Raw genomic sequence first — 9742 nt, 5'->3', positions numbered from 1 at the left:
GATTTATTGAAATACACTAAGAGAATCAGCGAATGAGGCAGGAGAAGGGAAAAGTCTGCACTAAGGATTTGAGGCTCCCTTTTATACTCTGTTTTCACAGGCTTTCTAAATTGCGGGCCAGTTTGCACCAGTTATCTGCTGGGATATCTGGTCTTAGGCTCTGGCCTTTGACACAGAAAGGCCTCTGCTTCTGCATTCCTGGATTTAGGCTGGTTTTTCAGGTCATTGTGATGGGTTGTATGGCCTTGTCCCCAGGCAGCCTTATCTAGTTTCTTATCTTTTCAAGCCTTCCAAAACTGCCTGCTGGGCCAGGACTTGGTGCTTGTTTTTAACCCTACTAAATTGTAACCCCATAGATTGGGGAACACATTGAATGATCTCATGAGGAACAATGTGGCAAATTTAGAATACAGAATACAGGACACTTTAAGATGTCTGACTGGTAGCTTCTCAAAGCCCTTATCAACAAAAAAAAAACAAGAAGTACAAAGTACAAAGTACAAAGACTTCTGGATTAAGAGAATACAAGCAACTACCAAATGTGAAGTGTGAATCTTGATGGGACATGATTTAAAAAATTCGGGAGTAATTGGGGAAATTTGACTACAGAGTAGAGATGAAAGATTTTAGGAAATTATTTCTAAATTATTTAAGTATAAAAATGTGATTATATGGGAGATGGTCTGATCCCTGGGACATGCATGTGGAAATAGTTAAGAGCTGGAGTCACAATGCTTGCAAATTTCAAGAAGTTCAGAAAAAAGCAATGAAGGAAAGTAGACCATGTCACCCCAAAATATGCCTCTTTGACATAAGAATGATTGTGAGTCGAAGGAAATTACGAAGCACCAAATAGGGCCTCCCTGGTGGCACAAGGGGTTAAGCACAGCCCTATGACGCTATCCGCAGCCTTTGCAGCATGACTTTGATCCCTGGCTGGCCAGGAAGCTACTCACATGGCACAGCAGACCTGATACAGTTAACAAGTTTGTCTTTCCCCCATTTTTTGCAATTCCCCTTATCTAGCATTAACAGGATTGATGACTTGTCTTTCCCATTTGTTGCAGCTTCCCCTCCCCTTGGGAAGAAAAAAAAAGCTGGCGCCCACCGGTTTCCCTGTAGACCCTTCCCCCTCGCCCTAAGGAAAACAAGTTGGCGATCACCCGATCACCCGTCTCTGTGTCTCTGTGCCTTGACACCTTCCCCTTCCCTTAAGATGAATGAGCTGACACCCATCCATCTCCCTGTTGAGCTGGCGCCCACTTGTCTCTGTGCGGACCCCTTCCCCCTCCCCTTCGCGGACCCCTACCCATCTCCCCCTGTATAAATTCCCCTGCCCACTGCCAAAGAGCAGGACGGTGGTTTTTCGGACATGAGTCTGCCGCCCTCCTCATTTGTCGACAAATAAAACCTCTTTCCTTTTCCTCAAACTTAGTTTCCTTTTATTGGCTGAGGGAAACTGAGGCCGGCGTTCGGTAACAGACCTCTCCTGTCTTTCCTGCTGTTCCCCTCAGCAGTGTATTTCAATCAGTCTGCCTGTTCTGTTCCCCACTCTGTCTCTGGTGAATGAGAATGTCTCTGTCTCACCCCCTACACCTCTGGCCTGTACCCCAGTTCTTATATGCATAAATAAATCTTTTTTTAAATTTTATTTTATATATTCTCTACATCATTTTTCATTTTTGCACAATGTAGGTATGCATAAATAAATCTTCAAAGAAAAGCAGCAGCAAATACAGGAAAATTTCTGTCTTCTTTCTGCCTAAATGTAGGAAGGATTTATATTTTCCCTTACTGGTGAGGACTCTAGATGCTTATCTGGCCAGAGAGGGCACTAGAGAAACCAGCAAACAAATCTGACTCCTTTGGCCTCCGCCATGTATTCATCTCCCATAATTTCCTGTCCCTGGACACTTAAAACTGTTTTCCTTTGTCTTGTCATTTCCCTATAATTTGCCAATCTTTGTTAAAGATGCTCTATAAACCAACTGTTAGCTATCTTTTTGAGTTACTGATCCCAAAATTTCTCGCATATCCTGTGTGTGTATATAGGAGATGACACCTATTTTAATGAACTTCTGTCTGTTTTTCTCTTCTTAATATGTCTTGTTACAAAATCTGAGCCAAGAAGGAACCTAGAAGGATAGAAGGAAAAAAAATTTCCTTCCCTATAATAACATATACACAACCAAAAGTTAAAGAAAAGATGGCACTTTTTTTATTTTAAAGATTTATTTATTTCTCCATACAAGACCAGGGGTACAGGCGAGGGGATGGTGAGAGGATTCACCAGAGACCGAGTGGGGAACAGAACAGGCGGATGGACTGAAATACACTGCTGAGGGGAGCAGCGGGCAAGACAGGAGAGGTCTGCTGCGCCATGTGGGTAACTCCTTGGCCGAGGATTGAACTTGTACTGCAGTGGATGTGTTATAGGGCAACCCCGATATAAAACGGGTTGCCTGGCTGTGGGTCCTCACCCACGCACTTAAAAGGGACTTATTAATACTCCACTACAGGCACACACAAAAGGTTAATAAAAGGTTTATTTACAAGGGAAAGGGAATTAAGGAAATGTACAACTCAGGGAGAAAATAGAGAAATAAAGTCTTTAGTGCGTCCTACCTGATCCGCCGACCTGGAAACCCAAAGGCACTCTCACAGCTGGGTGGACGCTGCGAGCTGGCGGAGAGCCAAAATGGGGGGGGATCCCCTCCAAAGCCCATGTGTCTGGCTTTATACCAACCTGGCTGCTTAACCCCACCCTCAAGTCCCAGCCACCTTTCCTTTGGTGGTGATGGGATTTGGAGTTCCCAGTGTCTTTGGCTTTGGTCTGGAGTGGGGGTGGAGTCCACAAAGCCTGTATGGAATTAGCTTTAGGACATCCTTTTCCCCCTAACAGCTGCAGTGTCTTAACCCCTTGCAAAGATGGCACATTGTTAAGAGATGTTGAATCTGGTATAAAGGTGGTTGTCTCTCTGGTCTTATAATTTTATCATATGTTTGAAATTTTTCATAGTTAAGTTGGGGGAAATTACTGAGTGGAACAGATAAGATGGTGAACGAATAGACTAGTGGTAGCTTCCTACCCCAAACCTTGCCTCAGAAATGAGTCTGAGGTTTGTTTTAAAACAACCAATAATCCAGAAGGCCAGAGGGGAGGGTGGGAATGTGGGAAGTAACGGTGGGGTGGCCGTGGATCGTGGGTGCTGGGTGATAGGAAATGGCAGCCTTGTGTTAAACTTGTGTTTGTTTAAAATCTTCTACTTAACAATAATGAAGAAAGAGGAGGAAGAACAGCAGAAAGGGAAGGGAAAAAAGTGTGAGGGGGTTCAATTTTTGAGACACTGAGGTAAAAAATTGAGAAATGCATGAGGAGACAGAAGATGGGGGTGTAACAGGGTGGTCCCCAGGAAAGGGGGAGGTTCCCTGCCCCACCCAAGGGAGGGTGGAGCTGAGCAGGGAGAGAAGAAGCTGCAGAAGAGACTGAGGAAGGAAGGAAGCAGGATGGAGCCAGGAGACCTGGAGGAGGCGCATGGAGCCTAGAGACACGTAAAAAAACTGCGCTTGTCTTTTGGTCGTGGACGGGGTGACACAGATGTGGGTGAGACCCGTGGGGAGGTGACAATGGCAGCTTTTATCTTGATGTTGATTTTGCTCTTTTCCTTCCGGGCTTGTCCGGTTGTTTGTGACCCTTTTCTGTGGGTCCCCACTGGAAGATGCTTTAGACTTGTAGCAGGCTTTGGGGCCTTGCTCTGGGCCGATCCCATTTGGATGGACTTTTACCCACGAGGGGACGGGTAACTTTGGGTGCTTCATTTAGAAACTAGACTCTTTGCCTTACCTGTATTGTTTCCTAGTTTTATTAAAGTTCCTTCCCATTAAAGTCTCCTATGTTTTGTGTTGATGCGGCGGATGGCAGAACCCATGTAGAATAGGCAGGTTTGCGGGGTTTGGGCTGCCCCTCTCCCTGTCCTATAACAGGGGGACAGTTGTGGGGTAACTGGACCAGAGAGGTAGAGGTTTGGGCAGATTGAGAGAAAGATTTTTTAGGGGTGCTCACTACTGTCTTCTCACGACTCACTACTGATGTCTCCCCTTCCACACCTTCTTCCTCCATTCCTCAGGGCCCAGGTTGCATGTTCCCTGTTCCCCTGTGAGGCAGAAAGCCAGCAGCCTCATCTCAGCTGGTGCTTAGGCCAGGCTAGCTTAGTGGGCGGTAAACACTACCTCCTCACCTCCTCAGCTCCTTCTTGCGATGGGAGCCTTCTTTCTCTGCCAAGTTCACGGACACTCCAAAAGTAACAGAAACTGAAAGGGGGAACACATATTCAATAAAAGAAAAACAACAAACTGAGAAATTATAAGATAAAGCAGACTTAATAGATCTGATTGAGCTTAAAAATATGTAACTGGGCCTCCCTGGTGGCGCAGGAGGTTGAGCACAGCGTTGTGAAGCTGTCCGCAGCCTCTGCAGGGCTGGTTCGATCCCCGCCGGCCTCGGAGCAACCCACATAGCGAGCAGACCTTTCCTGTCTCACCTGCTGCTCCCCTCAGCAGTGTATTTTCGTCAGTCTGCCTGTTCTGTTCCCCACTTTGTCTCTGGTGAATCCTCTCACCCTCCCGCACATCTGGCCTGTACCCTGGCTCTTGTAGAAATAAAAATTTTAAAAAAAGTATATATCTACAAAAGATAGGGGAGGATATAATTAACAAAAGGCAGGAAGAAGTGAGTGAAAGGTCCATGCAGGAGGCCTGAATGCAGGAGCCAACCAGGAAGCCCACCTGGGGGGCAGGAATGTGGATACCTGCCTGGAGGACTCAGGCAATGAGCCTCCCCCCTCCCCCTTTGAGTCTCGTCTCAGACAAAGAACCTCTACCTGCCCTACAAACTTTTCCCGCCCTTACGAGCCCAACTACCCACATGACCTCTCCTCGCCCTATAAAACCCTGCTTCCCCCTAACAACGTGCGCGACTCCACTGACCCCTGCCTTGGGTCTGTGAGGTCCGCCCGAGGCGCAATAAACTTTCCCTCCCTTTGAGAAATTTAGCCTGGCTCTCCTTTCTTTACCACGCCGAACCTTTCAGTGAGAAGAATCGGCTGCAAGTACTGGGTATGAGAAATGTGATCATTGAGAACCACACACAGATTGGATAGCAGGATGGCTGCAGCCAAAATGGAAAGATGAGCAATAGGAGCAGGGGGAAGATTCATCCAAATGGCATCAGGAAGGGATAAAGAAAACAAGGACTGAAAACAAATGAGCAGGTTGTTTGTGACACACAGTGTAGGTGGCTAATCTGGCAACCATTCCCATCCCCCTTCTTCCTTACTCAGCTCTACATCAGAGACTGAAAACTAAATACTGGCTTTCCCAGATTCCCACCTGATTAGAGCTGGCCACGTGACAGTTCAGACCAATGAGACAGAAGCAGAAGCGTGGGGAGGGTGGGCTGCTCTGGGCAGGATGCTTATTTTCTAAGAGACTGGAATGGCAGAGAGGATGTTTTGCTTGTAACATCTCATCCCCTTTTTTTCTCACCTTGGACATGATGTTCAGCCTGGGGTTATACAAGTGCCTTGTGATCATGATTTAGGTTGAGAGTCATCAACTCAAAATCCTGGCACACTCAGGACAGCCAAATAGGAAAGCCCCACCAGCCCAAAAGGCAGGTGAGCAGCTGAGTCACTGCCAGCACCCCCAACCTCCAGACCCCTTGTTGTGTAAGTAGAAAGCAAAACCAACACCCACCTATTTGCTTAAGCCACCTTTAGTTACATTTTCCTTTACCTGCAGTTGAAAATATCCTTGGCTAAGGATACTCTGTTCTATGTTTTGGGAAAGAAGCATGAAGTTGACATTCAAAGAAATAATGGGAAAGGGGCAGACATCAGTGAAAAAGATTTTAAAAAGAATTTTAAAAAGCTAGTTGTTTGAAAACCTTTTTAAAAGATTTATTTATTTATACAAGCACTGGGTACAGTCAGAAGCACGGGAGGGTGAGAGAATTCACCAGAGCCAGAGCAGGGAACAGAACAGACAGACTGACGAAGTACACTGCTGAGGGGAGCAGCGGGCGGCAGGAGAGGTCTGCGCGCCATGTGGGACCCTCGCCTGGTGGCCGGGGATAGAACCGGCGCTGCAGAGGCTGCAGGCAGCTTCACAACCCAGCGCTCAACCACTGCGCCACCAGGGGAGGCCCTGAAAACCCTTTTTAAAAAATATACCTTTTATTCATTGGTTTACAATGTCATATTGTATTGACTTCCATTACTCTACGTTTCGGAAGTACAGCTTCAGCCTTGATATATGTATAAAATACACTGCACTCACCGGCAAAGTTCTAGTGCCATTTACTAGTACCACTTCACCCATGTCTGAAAGTCTTAATAAATTAGACATGTGGCAAGAATGATGAAAAAGAAAAAAATGTAAATAAATTACAGAATGAAAAACAGAAATAAATACAGATATGTTATAAATTTAATATGTTTTTAGAAATTAACTAACAGCTGACATCATTAAATTAAAAAACAGACAAAATAAGAAAGCTCTAGAAAAAATATAAAATATCAAAACTGACATACAAAATAGTAAACTTGAATTGATCAGTAGCCAATAAAGAAATGCAAAAGAGGGGCCTCCTGCGTGGTACAAGGGGTAAGTCTCAGCACTATGAAGCTGTTAGCAACCACCACTGCAAGAGTTGGACCTGCTCCCCTCAGCAGTGTATTTCAGTAGATCCACCTGTTCGGCTCCGCACTTTGTTTCTGGTGAATTCTCTCTCACACACCCCCAACCCTGCACCTCTGGCCTACACCCCACCTCGTATATACATAAATAAGTAAAATAAATCTTTTTTTTTTTTTAATAGAGGCATGTTTTGTTTATTTGTTTATTTTGTTTATACATGCACTGGGTACAGTCAGAAGTGCAAGCGTGGGAGGGTGAGAGAATTCACCAGAGCCAGAGCGGGGAGCAGAGCAGTCAGAAGGACCGAAGTACACTGCTGAGGGGAGCAGCGGGCGGCAGGAGAGGTCTGAGCGCCCTGTGGTACCCTCCTCGGGTGGCCGGGGAGCAGCCGGGGGATCGAACCGGCACTGCAGAGGCTGCGGGCAGCTTCGCAACCTGGCGCTCAACCGCTGCACCACCAGGGAGGCCCCTGAAGAAAGCCTTTTTAACTATGACTGTGTCCTGTATAGTTTTTTTGGGAGTAAGCAGTAGTTCATGATGAGTTTTTAAAATAAGAAATAAGGAGGTAAAGACAAGGGGAAAAAACTCTATTTTACTATAGAAGCTATTTTACCTAATTAAAAAATATCTTGAACTTGCACCATATTGCCCGTCAATTAAATCTCAATAAAGCTGGAAAAAGTGCAATATTGAAGTCTCAGATGTTTGAATCATATTTAGATAATTAGTAATTTTTAAGTTTAAGGCCTACTATAAAAATCAGTTGAAAGTTGTATCAGTTTTGTAAATACATGGACAGTTCAGATCACAGACTGAGTTTCTCACTTAAGGTTGAAGCCCTGAACAAGCTAATTCTTCAGAACGAAAAGTTGCATTTGTTTTCTTGTGGCTGAAGAAAAACTTTGTTTTTAATAAAGAGATTTGTCAGAATTTTTTTCTGAAACAAAAGCACAAGGTTTTGTCTTTGCTGTGGTTGATCACTATATCCCCAAAGCAGGGCTTGTCTGGGTGACGAAAGCCTGCCTTCCTCCTTCCTATTCCTTTTCTTTTTCATCTGGGAGACAATGGGGCCTGCTTGGTCTGCAGGCCAATGTAGAGAGACAGATGGGGCCACTGCGGGGACTGAGGGGAGGAGGAAGTCTTGGTGGAGTTGGGGTGAGCCCCACGCCCTTCTGGAGGCAAGGCCTGTGATGGGAGGAGGGCCAAGGAAGGAGAGGAGGGGGGCGGGCCCTGCTGTTAGCTTGGGGTGGGAAGGTGTTGGAAATGGCTTCTGCTTTCTCAAGAAATCCGTTGTGAGGTTACGTACTGAGAGTGAGTGGGGGAGGTGTGGGATGGTTTCGGTGAGCGAGGAAGGTGTAAAGGGTGTCTGGGGGAGTGAGAAACTACCAACAAGTGCCATCCCAAGTCGCAGTGGGCCTCTGTCAATTTGGCTCAGTTGTCTGATTTTCCTAGCAGTTCAGTTGCTACTGGGCAGATGCTGAAAAGAGAGGAAGATGAGGTAAGAGTGTTATAGGACAGGGAGAGGGGCAGCCCAAACCCCGCAAACCTGCCTACTCTAAATGGGTTCTGCCATCCGCCGCATCAACACAAAACATAGGAGACTTTAATGGGAAGGAAATTTAATACAATTAGGAAACAATACAGGAAAAGGCAAAGAATCTAGTTTCTAAATCAAGCATCCAAAGTTACCCGTCCCCTCGTGGGTAAAACTCCATCCAAATGGGATTGGCCCAGAGCAAGGCCCCAAAGCCTGCCACAAGTCTAAAGCATCTTCCAGTGGGGACCCACAGAAAAGGGCCAGAAACAACCAGACAAGCCTGGAAGGAAAAGAGCAAAATCAACACCAAGATAAAAGCTGCCATTGTCACCTCCCCACGGGTCTCACCCACATCTGTGTCACCCAGTCCACGACCAAAAGACAAGCAGTTTCTTCACGTGTCTCTAGGCTCCATGCGCCTCCTCCAGGTCTCCTGGCTCCATCCTGCTTCCTTCCTCAGTCTCCTCTGCAGCTTTTTCTCTCCCTGCTCAGCTCCACCCTCCCTTGGGTGGGGCAGGGAACCTCCCCCTTTCCTGGGGACCACCCTGTTACAAGAGGATATAGAGAAGGAGGAAGTGCTGGGGAGGACAGAACCGGGAGAACCGGCTGCATAAATGACTGTCACTGTGGGACCATATTACCTGCACTCCCTCCTTGCCTTCCCTCTGTGGCCACCAAGTTGAGTGGTGTCTAGGTCCTTCCTCTTAAAGTAAATCACTATCCCCCCCATCTCCCCCTGTCCTCCTATCTCCCCCGCCCTCCATCTCCTAATCCCCAACACTCCTCTCACACCTATTGCTTATTTTTCTTTCCTGGATTTTCACTCTTTCCTGTGCTGGCGCAGCCCCACCAGTGCATTTGCTAGGGCCCCCTTAACAAAGCCCTAACAAGATATATTTAACTCTCTCCTAATATTAACTAAAAGTGGGGGGAGAGCTGTGTTTAATCCCAAAACCCTTTGGGTGATGATGGAATCTTAGAGTAGACAAGTTTAGGATGAAAGGTCTCACAAGGACACCAGAGGTGGGGAAAGAGATAATTAATGAATCTTGGATTAAACCTGGGTATGGAAGTTTCCAGGAATCTAAGGTGGGGTCAGAAACGATTATCAGCCAGATTATCAGCCTGGCTGAGAAGACCAACCCAATCTGACCCCAAAGGGATACTTTCCACAATAATTCCATCAAATAACATTATAAAAGAACACCCGGTTGCCCTGGCAAAATGCGGTTCCTGTTCTTTAAGACTGCCCGTCTGTGTCTATGCAGGTGTCTCTTGCTTTTTCCTTTCCTCAATAAACTTGCCATGTGATGATGAATAGGAATGTCTGCTGAATTCTTTCTCAGAGGGACCCAAGAACCCCAGGCACCGAACCCCATCACCTGAATTCCATCAGTTACAGTCTCCCTTTAATTTTTCAGTCAAACTTCTCAAAGGAGTTGTGTACACACTCAGCCTGTTACCAACCTCTATAAATCAGGTGCAGGTACCTGATTCCTAATTGAGATA

This window comes from Talpa occidentalis, unplaced genomic scaffold (genome assembly GCF_014898055.3).
Source record: "Talpa occidentalis isolate TD23 unplaced genomic scaffold, MPIMG_talOcc4v2.1 talOcc4.9, whole genome shotgun sequence".
NCBI classification, from domain to species: domain Eukaryota; kingdom Metazoa; phylum Chordata; class Mammalia; order Eulipotyphla; family Talpidae; genus Talpa; species Talpa occidentalis.
The sequence above is the reverse complement of the archived record's forward strand: the minus strand, read 5'-3'. Positions refer to the sequence as shown.